This window comes from Equus przewalskii, chromosome 28 (assembly GCF_037783145.1).
Source record: "Equus przewalskii isolate Varuska chromosome 28, EquPr2, whole genome shotgun sequence".
Lineage (NCBI taxonomy): Eukaryota > Metazoa > Chordata > Mammalia > Perissodactyla > Equidae > Equus > Equus przewalskii.
In genome coordinates this window covers 3919585-3933056 of record NC_091858.1, presented here as the reverse complement: position 1 = coordinate 3933056, position 13472 = coordinate 3919585, and the positions used below count along the sequence as shown (strand labels likewise).

The 13472-nt window shown below is 48.3% G+C and overlaps 1 protein-coding gene across 3 annotated transcripts in view; it reads right to left on the bottom strand.

The window, feature by feature from the left end:
• The window catches only part of ZMAT4 (zinc finger matrin-type 4), a 321316-nt gene extending 312165 nt beyond the window's left edge, over nt 1-9151 (bottom strand). Inside the window, exon 1 of one of the 3 annotated variants that reach the window (XM_070598793.1) lies at nt 8807-9151. The gene's annotated coding sequence lies outside the window, so the exon portion shown is untranslated. Of the gene's footprint in view, nt 1-3959; nt 4041-8806 lie in introns of those variants that run through there. The other 2 variants (XM_070598796.1, XM_070598795.1) reach the window with 2 other exon arrangements.
• Nucleotides 9152-13472: the final 4321 nt, after the last annotated feature.

Below are 13472 nucleotides of genomic sequence, written 5' to 3'. Positions count from 1 at the left end.
CCCATCAGAGCTGCCACCTGCCCTGCTGAGGGAAGGCGCCCCAGAGCCCCTACGTGGCCCGGACTCACATCATGGAGCCAGTCAGCTGTGACTTCTACCCAGACCAGGACTCTCGGGCTGCCCAGGGTTTATGCCACAAAGGAAACCACAGCGGCAAGCAAACATGCTCCAAAAAGGCTGCAACGAATGAGAGACTCGGTCAGGAGGCAGAGGGAGAGGGGCCTCTGGAGAGCCTCCAGCACCCAAAGCCCCTCCCCTAAATGCGGCAGCTGTCAGTGCGTCCCTTTGGTCTCAAATAATAAGCGAATTAAGCAAAAGGCATGGCTTCTGGGAAGGAGGGGAAGGTGGCTCCACACCTTCCTGATGGAAATCTGCCAGCATCCTCAACAACCCTACTGGACAGCTGGCTCTGGACAGGGTGCGGGCTCTGATATCCAAGTTCCTTGGGAGCTAGTTCTGCCACGCACTGGCTCTGTGACTCTGGCCAAGTCACAGCCTCTCAGAGCCTCAACTTCTCCGCCTGTGAAGTCAGCAGATGTATGCGATGCATACAACACAGAGCCTGAAATGCTAAGGTAAGTCTGACCACTGTAGTGACAGGGCCCGGAGATGCGTGTGGAGGGTGAGAATGAGGTGGGGAGGAAGGGACGAGGATGCCACAGCCCATGGTCGCCATTCCCTGCACAGAGAGCCTCCACTTCAACCTCTGAAGCAAACATTTAGCCCTGACCAATGCGGGGGAGCACGTGCCGCGTTCCCCGTGCGCATTCATGTGATTCACCAAATGGCCTGAGGACGCCCAGCCATGTCATGCTTTGTAGCGAGCAACAGCGTGCCTGCCACATCGCTACGTGGTTAGTCACTGCTTGAACGTTGGTGGTTTGAGTAACTGATTTAAAGAGCATGTTTTTCCGAATTGTAACACAATATATTTACTGTAGGAATTTTGGGAAATACAGAAAAGTTTAACAAAATAAAAAATCATGTGTTTCCTAAAACCCGAAAATAAGCAGTGGTATCACTTAGATATATTGTATTCCATTCCGCTTTTCACAACTGTATACATCTGTTTTATTTTTTTACAAAATTGCATTTATACTCTATTTACTTTTAAACTTTTATTTACTTAATATACATTAGTAGCATTTTCCCATATTCTTATATATGATTCAATCTAATTTGAATAACTTCCTTGATTTCCATTTTGTAGATGAGCCATTTTAGATGTAATTCATCCTCCCATACAATGTTTTGTTATAATGAGTAATGCTGAAAGGAAGATCCTTGACTAGAACTACTTTGCACAGCTCTGATTATTTCCTTAGGATAAACTCCTAGAAGCGGAATTGCTTACTGGTTCAAAGGGTATATTTTTGAGAGACGTCTCCCCTATTTGCAAATTATCTTCCCACCAGTGAACTCAGAAAATGTCCATTTCCCAGCACTCTTAACAACACCAGATATTATCATTTTCAACTGGTAGTTGGATAATGGTGTCTTCCTTTTAATTTCATATTTTAATTATTAGTGAGGTTGGAGACTTTCCACATTTTTCTGGACATTTCTGTTTCTTTTCTCTGTGTGTGAACTATCTATTCACATCCTTTGCCTGCTTTTCTATCAGGGAACAGACTGATTTTTTAATACTCTGTGGAGAAGAGAATTAGTCCATGGCCTCCCTTGATGACCTGTCTCCATGTTTAACAATGCCCTCCATTAAGGCGTTAATGCTAATGTCTAACTCATAGCCTTTTCCTGTCTTGTCCCTTAAACCCATTTGCTCTCATCCTGTCTTCAGTGGGGGGCACTGCTCTCTCTTTAGTCTAACAGTGTGACCTTTCCTCGTCACCTGTCAGCTTCTCCTCCTGGGGATGAATAATTCCTCTTCATTTTTGCCTGATCTAGTGTAACTTACGAAGTCAGAGGATGGCCCTTTGATGCTGTCCCCTCCAGTGCTTCCATTGCATTGCCTTCCTTCAGGCCTCCTCATTTCTCACCTGGACGGCAGCAAATTACTTCAGAACCAGCCTCTCTACTCCAGGCTTACCCCTCCCAAACCTCACCCTCAGGCTCCATTGCACAGCTCATTTTTCCTAAATGCAAATGTGACTCTGTCTTTTCCTGCTTAAAACTCTTTCGTTCCTCAGTTTGGCCAGCTAATCCCTCCCTATGTGGGAGGACCCACAACCCTTCCTTTCTCCCACCCCCAAAATACAGCTTGTGTGCTCAGATGCAGCAACACCCAAGTAGTACTCATGGTGCCCTGACACCCTATGCTGGTTCATGCTTCTGAGTCCTGCAAAGGTGGCTGCCCTCCTTCCCACCCCTCCCTTATCCACCTGATGGGATCCTTTTTGTTTCTCAAGTCTCTATTAGCTGTTCCTCTCTCCATGAGGCCTCCTCCGACCAGGCCAAGTAAGGATAAGCACATGTGCTCTGCATCCAGAACATACTACTATCATCCTTACTACACCTTATTGTATTCTAGTGCAGTCCGTAGCACCAGAACTGAGGACAGAAACGCGAAGTCGGCTGAATGTCATTCTGAATGGAAAAGACATGGCCGGCAGGAGGGTTGGGACTGGGGCCACCCCGGGTTGGCCTGCCCATCTGGTGTATTTCTGGAGGGTCTCTCTGTGGGTCGTGGGCTCCTTCGTCTTCTATGGACAGGCTCCACATTCCTTGGATTTCGCATCCTTTCTCATGCTATCCCAACGCCTCTCTCCTCTTCATCTTCCCAAGCTCTCTCCATCTTACAAGCCTGGGAAGCCCAGGCCCTAGTGCCCACTGTGCCTCTCCTGCTGTGGCTCAGCCATTCCCTGGACAGACATCCCCTCGGCTGCCTCTGGAGCAGATGGTCTTTCCACGGAAGTTACGCAGGAGAAGGACCACACCTATCTTGTTTCTGGTAGACCCCCAGTGCCTGCCTCAGTGCTGGGCACAATGGCTCAGGATGCCTTTGTTAGCACAGAGACATGCCAGAAGGCTGCCTGTGTGGAAGGGTCGTGCCCTCCCCGCTGGGCACTTGCTGCTGACCCCTAGCTGGCCCAGCACAAACTGTGTTTTCTTCCTTTTCCTCAGTGACTACAAACATGTGCTTGCTAATTATGAATTTATTTTGTGGTGATCATTGCATCAATTCATCCTGCTTCCTACATGGCTCAAACCACCATAAGACAAAGCCCTCCACAGCCTCTGCCTCATTTTCAAGAGTGTGGGGCTCAATTTCATCCAGAGGCCGCAGGCTGGACGGCAACACCAGCTCCTCCCGGCCGCACCGTGAGCCAGCGTCTGGGCCCTGGGCTGGCCCGCCCCCGCAGCTGCAGTTACACCTCCCCGGGCCCCCCCAACGCCCCTCCCGTGGGGATCCCAGCACACCCAGGAGATGCGTCTGCCCAGAAATGAATCCAGTCTGGCTGGAAGGAATGTAGAATTTTAGCCCCCTCGTTGTAGAAGCTTCTCTCAGAAATGAGAATCTGAATGAAATTCTAAATTCTGTTTGGTTTTGTACAGGTGACCGATGAAGGGTCTTACCCCGAGCCTGTGCATGCTGTGGACTTCCTCTTTCATTTCTCCAATGAGCTGGATATCTAAAGTCTCTTACCTTTGTAAGATTCAGACGAAATAATCTTTTACTTTTTTCCTATCTCTTCCTGCTCCTCCTGGCTAGACCCTGTGCCCCGTTTCCATCCCAGTTTCTGGATTGCATTCCGCCACCCTTGCCAGGCACTGGCCCCTTCCCAGCCAGTGAGTGGGAACTAGAGAGTTTGCTGTATAAACCAGGGGAGCTGAAGTTGAGTCCACGACGTTAGTAACCATCACTCAATAAACACTGCTTAACTGCAGGTGTCTCTGTCTCTGCCATTTGGTTAGAGAGAAATTAGGAGCCCAGAAAAACCAACAGTCTATTCAATTTGTAAATAAGGAAAAAAACGAGCCACAAAGAAAACAACACTGACTTTCAAGACGGAGGACCTGGATTCTGGTCCCTGCTCTGCCATCAGGTCACTGTGTGACGACACCAAGGCCTGTTACCTCTCTGGGCCTCATTTGCCTTGTCTGGAAAGGAAGGAGTAGACATGATGAGAGATCCTCAAGCAGAAGACGGGACCTGCCAGTCAAGACAGAGCCCAGGAGGGCAGGGGGCTTGGCTGCACTCCTTTCCCACTCGTCCCAAGGACTTTAATTCTCAGCCACTTTGATAGCCTCAGAGCAAAGGTGAGGTTTCAGAGGAATAAAAAAGGACCCTCACCAGGAAAGGGCCAGGATCCCAAGACTAGGCAGCCCCTGCCTTTCGCCATCTCACAGCTCTCTGCCTCCTCCTCCAGCTGAATCTCCTGCCTATCCATTTCCTAAAGATCATCACAGGGGCTCCACAACCTTCCCTTTTTAACAACTCTTGCTGATGGAAAATTCTTCCTCATACCTAATCTAAGTCCATCTGCTGCAATTTCTGTCTATTTTCTCTCGTTCAATCCTTACTGGAGACGGAGAACAGCTGGTCGCAATCCTCCATATAACATCCCCTCCTAAACCAAAATCAGTTATTACATCACCCCTCAGCCTGTTTTTCTTCTGGTGTAACATCCACCATTCCTTCCGACCTGCCTTCATGGATTCCAGCCCTGAAAGCATCACTGAGCCCTGTGGCCGCACTGGAGGGTGCTCTGCAAGCTCCGCAGCCTTCTGAGCTGTATCACCCCTGCCGGATCTTGGACTCCGGCAGCAAAATCCAGAGAGAAGGTCAGAGCAAAAAGGGATCAATGAGAACATAGTCCAACCGCCTGGCTTTACGACCAGGGAACTGGAAGTCAGAAAGGGCAAGTAAATGCAGCGCACGAGGTCAGAGGGACCACGCTCCAGTGCTAGACCCCAAATATCGCCAGCACAACGCCCTGAGTGGCTGCAGCATGTCCTCGACCTGGGTAAGAGCAGGACCAGCCTTAACAAAAAAGCAAAGAGCCACAATTGCGAAGACATTCCCTATGCAAACTCGATCTCGACCCTTCCAATCCCACTAGCAGATATCTGAAACTCTGCCAGGAACAGCTTTGGTTTCCATGAAGAACTCAGAGACCTCTGTAATGGTGACACTCTCAACTGTTCCCACCTAAAGTGGATTTAGTCCTTTCCAACTCTTGCTAGAGAGATTTAGGGGTGAGAAGAAAACAAAGAACAAAGAAACTGGGATAATGACGGACAAATTTCACTGCTCGCTAAGGTTTCCGAGGTCAGTCTTGTGTGTGGAGGCTGAGGGTGGATGTGCCTCAGGACGGCAGAATGGTGAGGGCTGCGCCTGGTGGGAACCCCTGTGCTTCTAAGAGGCTCGTGCTCAGACGCATCTGCCTGCCTGCCTCACGCAGGGCGGCTGCACCACCCAGGTACCCTCGTGAGGTCTGCGCAACACGGAACCTGGCGTGAGGATGACCTCATTGCCCCCAAACGCCAACTCCTTGTGCTTCCCAGGATTCCTGACTGGCCCCCGGTTAACTGTCTCAGATGTGAGGTGAGTAGGGTGTCCTCAATTAAATCTCAACCTCTAGAGTGCCCTTAAGTGACAGGAAGAAAGAACCAGAAGGGAAGAAAGAAAGTGAGGCACATATCAGATTCAGGGACCTGCTTCGATGTGAAATATCTCCCTAACGGGGAGGGAAGAGGGGGCGTGTGAGTGTAAGGAAAAGTGAGTCAGGTGAAGTACTCACTAATAATTTCGGCTGCGACCTTCCCTAAATGAAGAAGGAAGCGGGGAAAGAGCGTGCTGAATACATTGCAGAGCTTAGATTTCAAAACAGCTTCACCCCGTCTTGAACAAACAGAAGCATCGTGCTCCAACCTCTTCACCTTTCAGGGGATGCTCCAGACCATTTCAGACCTCCAGACACACACACACATGCTCCCCCCAGGATAACCGGGGAGGTCACACATCCACCAAAGAAAAAGAAGACATTTCAACAGCAACACCTAACACAATAAACGTGCTTATTTGATTTCCCCAAAATCACAATTAAATTTTAAAATAGAAGACTAAAAGGCTCTTCTCTGATAAAAATGTTAATAGGCTTTCAAGCCTATTTCTGGGGACAGTTTTCTTTAACAGCAAAATCTGCACAAAATGACAAAATCAATGCAGATTGGCAGAGATTATTTCCTGATGTGTTTATGATGGGAAGGACAACAGGAAGGGGTACAGGTAAGTAAGGAAGGCCTGTCACCTGCCAGGGAAATCACCCCGGCTCGTGAAAGCAGAAAGAGGCAACCCCCTCACAGCGCAGTGGTTGAAAGAGAGAGATCCTAGTTGGCCAACTGGGAAGAGGAGAAAATGCCAGATCCATGGATGGTGCCTATCGAGGGTCCTGGCTAAAGCTACTGTGTTTGATGAAATGACAAGCAACAAATTTGATTTCCTGAGAACCGATCAGTCCCTCTATACACAAACAGGCACCGGGCTTCTCAAGGAACCAATCAGCCTAACACCAGCAATTAAATGATCCTAACTGGATCACATCACAGCCACAGCGGGGGGCTGGATCCTGGGTGTCATGCCCCATCGAAGGTGAAGTCACAATGATGGTGTTTTGCATTTCATCAGTTATTCTTCAGCTCCTATTATGCTTTTTTTAGTCTCAAGTTGTTATTTTAATGATCTCTGTTCCAAATGGGGAACTACAAGGAAGAGGAACGAGGAGGAGGGAGCGGGAGGAGAGGCAAGAGCTCCGCTGTGTCCCACTTGTACTTTCCAGCTTCCCTCGCCCCTCCCCCGCCCTGCCACTTCCCTCTCTCTGCATGAGTCACCATTCAGGAGCCTCTTTAAAAGCCTTACTTTTAATGTCCTCTATCATGATAGAAATCTAGCAGCTCAACATCTGTTGAAGAGACCCCCAGTTTTGCTACCTGCTCCTGGTTCTAGACACCCCTCGAATTCGAGAGCACTTTCTCGTTTTATTACTGCCTTCGTGAAGATCAAGGTGCCCTCATTCCAAAGCCCCCAGCTGCTGGGCGCCGCCTCTCCTGGGCTCCCTTGGGGGTCACACGCTCTAGACAGACCACAGAGGAGGAGGTCCGGGGCCTGATATGCTCAGCAGCCAATCAAAACCCGGTGTCCACTCCAGGCTCCTGAACACAAAGGTGGTAATTTGGGGGCTGCAAGTTTGTTTTCTCTGCTGTCAGACAACATGTGCAGAAGAGAAAGCTGACTGTGTCCTGACCAAAAAAAAAAAAGGAGGCAGCTGTTTTTTTAACCATTGTGAGTAGAGCTTCAACAATAACAGCTCCCACCCAAAATAGCTGCCTAAAGGAGAAGGAGGAGGACCTGCTGTGGCAGTTAGAGAAAATAAGAATTAAAAAGTGAAAGTGATTTGTGGAGCCAGAGAATGGAGGCTGTCACCTGCGCCTCGGCAGGAGGGCGTCAGCGGATCTAGGTGCCGCTGGAGCATGCCTCCCAGAACGTTCACTTCTTGCCAGGACTGGAAGAGAGCTCCTCAGCTTCAGGTCTAAGACAGATAGCAGCATGAGGAATTTCACCTGAATTCCCCAGAGCCTTAGGGACTTGGAAGATTGTCCCAGGCCTGGCAGCTGCAGAGCGTCCAGCAGGTCGGAGGACATACCTGGAAGTCACTCGAGTGTGGGGCACTCAACTAGGAGCTGTCTGCCTGAAAGCAGGAAGGAAGTTCAACACCAAGCACATCCCCTCTCCTCGATGGAGACCTGCTTCCTAGGAGGCCCACCTCTCCTGTGGACAGAAGCTCAGAAGCTCCCAAAAAAGAGTTTTCCTGAGCTCCAAACTTGGGTCTCAGAGCAAGTGAGGTCCTAGAGGTCCCACAATTGAGAATGCCGAAGGCTGCTACAAGGCTGAACCAGCTGCCTGCCGTGGCGAGCTTTTTACTTGAAGAGCAGGCATCACAAGCAGTGTGGCTGGTGGCTCCAGCACCCTCCTGGTGACAGACTCACCTGAGCGCATGGGCAGACCCAGCCCTGAGGGTCTGCCTCTCCCACCAGCCTCCACCTCCCAGAGCTGCTGGCTTCTCAGCGCTGGACAGCCCTTCTCTGGTAGGGGGGTAACCTTCACACGGGATAAACTGTAGGTCTGTCCCCTTTATTTCAGTACGCACCAAGCCTGGAAAGTCTTCCAGAGTTTTCGGGAGCTAATCAATTGAGTTCTTTTCCTCTGAGAACTGTTTTGTTGGTTTCTCATCAAGTTGTGTGACATGCAGATGTCCATCAGGTCAAGCAGGGCAGTCACCCACACCCCAGGACATTTCTCCTTCCAACAAATAAAATGGACTGAGACAGTGTGAGCAAGGGGTAGGAGTTCGGAGAAGGAGACAGAAGTTCGAGGAAGGACTCAAGTTAAAGGTCACAGTAGTTGGAGGAAGGCAGGTTAAGGTGATGAAAAGGGGGCAGATTCTACAGCGGAAATCCCAGCCAACCAATCCCGCTGCTCAGAATCAGCCTCCCCACGGTGGGTCCGCCAGGCAACAGCACATCCGGGGGTCCAACTCCTTTCACCCAACAACCTGAATCTACACGCCAACCCTGCAGGCACCCTAGCCCAAGACCAGACCTATTTCCACAGACCTTAGCGCAGCTAATTGACAGAGTAGTAAACAAACCCAGTTCCACACAGCGCAGAAGTTTTCCAAATTGTCAGCTCGTTTTCCTCCCAACAAAAGACGGTGATTTCCCACCTTTGCCACATTTCGTTCCCTAAACTTTTCTTTCTGCAATCCCTCTACATATGCTAAACCGCAAGCCACTGAGAATGGAACAGCAAGAGCAGCACCCCCCGGGACGCAGGCAGGAGTAGTACCTTTTCCGCGGAGCAGAGGGGCTGGTGCCCGGAGGCTCGCGGCTCTGCCGAGCCGTGGAAGGATGCTGTCGGGACCGAGCACGCTGAGGATTACGCGTTCCTGTCTCTGCGGCCAGACCTTTCAGCAGCTCCGACCAACTGTGCTAGCGAGGCACTTAGCAATTATCTGCTGGCGCCGACGCCCCGCCCTCTGCTCTTGCGATTGGCTCTCCAGTCCCGGGCAGGACTGCATTGGTTTCAGCCGACCTCACTCATTGCCTTGGCTCCTACTATTATCTAAGCCATCAAAGGAAATAATTCCATATTTCATTGACAACCTGTAAGGCTCTCCTCCGGCCCGGTGTGGGGGCAGGACTGGAAGTCTAGTGGAGGGAGGAGGGGAGAGTAGAACAAGTTGGGGGGGGGGGGGGGTGAGGGAGAGTGCAAGAAGGGATGGTGGGGAGAGAGAGAGGGAGATGGAGCTATCAAGCAATCAGATTCTTGCTCCAGCATTTTAACTTCCACAAAACAGAGCCCATAGCAACAATTTCCTGGCCTTATTTTTCCCCCAACTGGTAAATGTTTCTGAGGGCAGAGAGAAATATAACGGCGGGGTTTCTGCCAGTGTCAGACAGACTCTGGGAGGCAGAGCAAGGTAAGGGCTGAAGGAATATAGTGATGTTTTGGAGGGCACGTGAAGGTCATTTTAGATTGTGTGGGGGGACATGTTACGCACCTTCACTGGCGTTTATCCATCAGTTCTTTCTGTCATGGTCCACGTCAGCCGCCAACCTGAGAAGACAATTTCCCTTTGCACCCCTATTCAGAGTCCCAGAAGAGCTGTTCTTAAAGTCAATGAAAGTCTGGGACTCCTCACTGTGTACACGGGGAGGTCCAGAGAGACAGGCATTCCATAGCTAACAATTCTGCTCCAAGCCTCGCCTCCAACGCTCCATCAGTTTGCTTATTCTGACCGGGCTTCCGTTACTGCTTGCACTTACATCATCAGCCAAAGCAAGCAAGAGAGAAGGACCCCATCAAGGGGTGGGAACAGCTTAAATACTTTTTCTTGCTCAACAAGGAATTGTAAAGCACAAGTTTTGACCTCTTTATCCCCTTAATGTATTTTTTCACCATATGGAAAGGACATCGTTTGATAGTTGAATTTTTTATGAGGCAAAAAAAAGGATTTAAGGAGGGTCTTTTAAAGAAAGCACTTTGGATCTCAAGTTTCAGATTAGTTAGAAACTACCCCTTCACCTTTGCCCCCTGGGATCTGCACATCTCTGAGTCCAGGCTGTGGGTCCAGCTCTCCTCCCCCACGGCCTTGAACAACTGCAATCCTTATCACCATCTGCATCCTCAGAAGCCGATGTTCCCCCTGCCTTGTCCAGTGAGCTTCCGCTTCATGCCTACATGCCTGGCTTCCCTAAATGCATCGCAAGCTCTGAAAGGACAGAGCCAGGATCATATATATCTTTATAATTCCACAGACAGCACCTAGCACTCAATGAGTGGGCTGACTAATAAAACTCAATTCAAAACACAAAGTGTGCACGCTTCTGAGCCTCAGGGAATCATCGTTCTGCTGCGATTGCCCCTCTGGTGGGGCAGGGCTGGAAGGGGGCCCACACTGGAGTCAGGATGTAAAAATTCAGGACCAAACACTGTTACTGCTGAGGCTGGGAAGTCCCACCAAACTCTCAATGCCTCTGTTTTCTCTCTGGAAATGAGGCAGCTCTTCGCCCAATGCATCCATCCTCCCTCTAGCACTTGAAGGAAATGAGAAGATGTGCGATGCGCATTTTATTCGTGAGGCAAATACCTCGAAAAATTAAGTCATTTCCATAACAGTTTCCCAAATATCAGCATGGCTAAAAGGAGAGTGACCGTATTTTAAGAAGCAAAAACTGGGACAAGGGATGTAGCAAAATATTTGTTTTCTATTTCATTCATTTGTCTAGATGAAATTCTTACAAAGGTTTGGTGATGAAATTAAACTTAGCTATTCATTTAAAATTGACACTGTCCCAGAAAAATCTGGCATGTTCAGTCATGGTGTAAAAACCATAAATAACACTTTTATGATTTCAGCAGTAAGGTTTCCACTTCCAAGAGAAAGGAGGCTTCAGCTTTGTGCCTTCCCACTGTCTGTTTGCCTCCCTCTAAAAAAGTAAGAGAAATAAACTAAATTATAAGAACTCTCTTGAGCACCTATCAAAGGTTCAGTCATCCTCAAAGGAAAAGGAAAATATTTCAAGTGATTTTCTAAAATGCTTTGTCTAAAACAGCATGTCCTTCCGTGTACTTTTTGCCTTTTGAAGATGAGAGGGAGAGCGCGCTGCAAACAGTTGTTTATGTCAGTGCCTTTTAAACTGCCTGGTGATAAAATATTCTCTTTGAGAGAAGGATGATCCCTTTGTGTCCCATAGATCAACTGCTTAATTCTGAGAGTGGGAGAATGCATATTAAGTATGCAGATTCCACTGGTACTTGCATTGGTATTAAATATCAGTGCCGTACAATTTAAATTCATTGGGGTATGAAATGGACCGAATTCCATTTTGCGGGCAGTACCCTGGCAAAGCAGTCCATTTTGATTTAACAGTGTCAGTGCATTAGCAGTCTGAAAGGCTTTTGGGGGTTCATGTTCCACTTTCAGTAATTAAGGAAAGAATGTGGGTTTCTTTATTAAAACACAAATTAAATAGGAGCGGCTGGAACTACCGTCTTTCTTGTGGGTGACCACGTGCTACAATAAATTAGCCTGACCTACAGTAGGAGACCGGAGAAACCCTGTTTACTCTTCTGTTTATACCATTTTCTCAGTTATCATTTATTTATGCCAAAGTCTGTTCCTAAAAAGGAGAAGAGGAGAATAAATATCGGCAATGCCAAGAAAGAATGAAATGTGTGAAAACAAGAGAAAAAAAATGAGTGACTTTCAACACTACATCTTTGCTAATTCCTTTGAGCCACACAATGCCATTTTAGTGAAAACACGGTATTAGCAGGATTTCTTAAAACCAGCATTGGGTGAATGAAAGGTTTTTCAGACAACTTCTCCCAGCACAGCTTCCTAAGTAGAGAAACTTGGAGGATCACACTCACGGCTTTCTGTTCTGGCTGATGGCTGTTGTGAAACTTTATGTATCCAATCCCCTTCCACTCCACCCACCCACTCCACCCCCCAAAGCAAACCTGTGGAGCCAGTGACATTTCCACTAAGTACAAGAGGGGATTGTGGTTGCCAGGAAGGTGTCAGTCACCATGAGCCATTCTTAATGATTTCATTAATTACTAATGAGTCTTCAGAAAGTTAGTATTAAAATAGACAGGGCTTCATGAGATTTGAAGACAGTAGGGAATATCTTACAATTTAAAATACTCTGCTAAATAAAAGCGGGTGATGCTGTTGGTTCAAATCATGATTATATTTATTAATGAGCCAGAGTTGTAAATAACCTGCGAGAGAGAGAAAGAGAAAGACAGAGACAGACAGACAGACAGAGATTTGCAAGACTAAATTGCCCACCTGAATTCTGTTTTGCCTCAGTTAAATTCTTCATAAGAAATGTGGAGCCGAGAGCCACTGTTAACTATTGTCCAGCAAGGCACCAATTGACAGGAGAGGGAGAGCTGAATTAAGAAGGTCGGCATGCCCTCCCTGACGCTGGCAGATCACATGTGGCATGAAGCACCTGTCCAGAATGCAGGTCTGCACAGTCGAATATGACTGTTGGACCCCCTGCCTGCCAGGACCCATGTCCTAACTTAGAAGTCTTCCTGCAAGAGCCCATCGAACATGTGCACAATACCTGCCACACATGATTTCCCCATTTGTAAATCAAGGTAATAATAACTATTTCTAGGGCTGTTGAAAGAATGACAGCAAATCAACCTACAAAGGACTACACAAATGTCTTACCCCTTGACAGGAAGCAACAGTGCTTTGGCATGGGCCACTGTGAATGTGACACGTAATCACTTTGCTCCACTGGTCCAAGATGTCAGATCAGCTCCTGGAGTGGGACCAGAAGATGCTCAGAGTGGCATAAACGATGCTTCAAGCACAGGGCACAGCTTCAGGCAATGAGGTTTCACTTCCTATTGCCTAAGGAAATTCTCAAACTATCCCATCAATATCCGCCACCTGGAGGAGAGGACCTGGGGATGTGAAGGTGTCATCCAAGTGACCTCCAACAAGCCCAAATTTCTTTAAATACGCATATTTTATTAATAAAGCCATGCCAGTTTTATATTCTACTCCAAAATATATCCATGTTTGTTTTAGCACACCAGTTAAAGAATAATTTACCCCCAAATATTTATGTGACACTGAATTTCCAGGAAGATGATCCATATTTATGAGTAGCTTCAGATTTGAGAAACATGGGCTTAAAGACTCTAGTCTGTCCTCTCTCTGGCTTCCGGTGTTAGGTGAAATCTGGCCCCATCTCGCCTGTCTAACCTCCCCCAGCTCCTCGTGTACCCTACTTCTGTCCTAGCCTCCTATGCGCATGCTCATTCTGGCCTCCCTACCTTCCGATGGCTGCTCCAGTTTTTCCCTCGCACCCTGCTTCTCCTAGAGAGATTGCAGCCATCCTGCAAGGCCCAGCCGAATCTCTCCTTCCCTCACTAGCCCTATCTGCCTGGCTGTTTCACTTTTACCCTACACCACACAAGT